The sequence below is a fragment of the Acyrthosiphon pisum genome, chromosome A3 (assembly GCF_005508785.2).
Source record: "Acyrthosiphon pisum isolate AL4f chromosome A3, pea_aphid_22Mar2018_4r6ur, whole genome shotgun sequence".
NCBI classification, from domain to species: Eukaryota; Metazoa; Arthropoda; class Insecta; order Hemiptera; family Aphididae; genus Acyrthosiphon; species Acyrthosiphon pisum.
This window is the reverse complement of record NC_042496.1, coordinates 1,392,359-1,393,341: the sequence shown is the minus strand read 5'-3', so window position 1 is coordinate 1,393,341 and position 983 is coordinate 1,392,359. Positions and strand designations below refer to the sequence as shown.

Here is a 983-nt window from a genome sequence, read left to right as displayed (position 1 = left end):
GAGATATTTGGACAACTCAATTAACGATTTAATAGTAACTCGCAAACCTTCAGCAGTTGACTTTGTGAGGAATTCATCCTCGGGTATGGTATGATTAATCACATTATCTTCCCACAAATCAAGCCATTTTAATGTTTTTTCTAATACATAATTTCATTTAATGAAAGAATAATTAGGTATGGTTTATGTTTTCTATATTTGTAATCATGTAAATAATTATAGTAGGTAGTATATAATTAGATAATTTCACTTACATCAAAGTCATTACTTTTACTTTTAATGCCCTCTGCTGGGAACTTCCTATTTAATGCATCAAACAATTGGTTTATACGCTCTGTAAATAATTGTGTTTGTTCACTATTTTGAAGAGATTCCACTTTTTCATAACATCTATAAAACTCAATCCCTTTAGCCATTGAGTTACTAAAAACCTGTGAAACCATTTTAAAAATTCAATTGTTTATTTATAATTATAATTATTAGAACTAATAAAAACATTTTACCTGGGTTGCTAATTTTACGCTCATTTTACTAAAATTATCAAGTGCCAAATGTCTCTGGGTAATTTTTGGACACACTCTAGATGGAGAATTTGAATCTCTTTTTAAATCATTTGAATGCACATCTACGTAATGTGACCACCTTATATAATTCACATTTGGTGACTCCTACAAAATAATAAATATAAGATTTTGTAAATAGCTAAAGTTGTGTTGATTAAATGATTTACTCTTAATGCCTTCTTATTATATAATCTGTTGCGGACATTTTTAATCAAATGCGGAGGGTCTGACAACATATATATTCTTCTTTTAGACTCCAAAGGATGTTGAAAGGAATTAGTGATATTTCCTTTCTCACCATTTATACCTATTAGGTACACTTATACCTACATATTTTAGTTCCTATATTATGAATTATTAAAATATTATAAGCTTATATTATAATATCTCATAATTCATATCCATTTAAAACCCTTGTGA

The 983-nt window shown here is 27.8% G+C and overlaps 1 protein-coding gene across 2 annotated transcripts in view; it reads right to left on the bottom strand.

The window, feature by feature from the left end:
• Positions 1-983, bottom strand: part of LOC100167765 (lachesin-like) — a 223,919-nt gene that overhangs the window by 26,477 nt on the left and 196,459 nt on the right. The gene's annotated exons all lie outside the window — the stretch shown is intronic.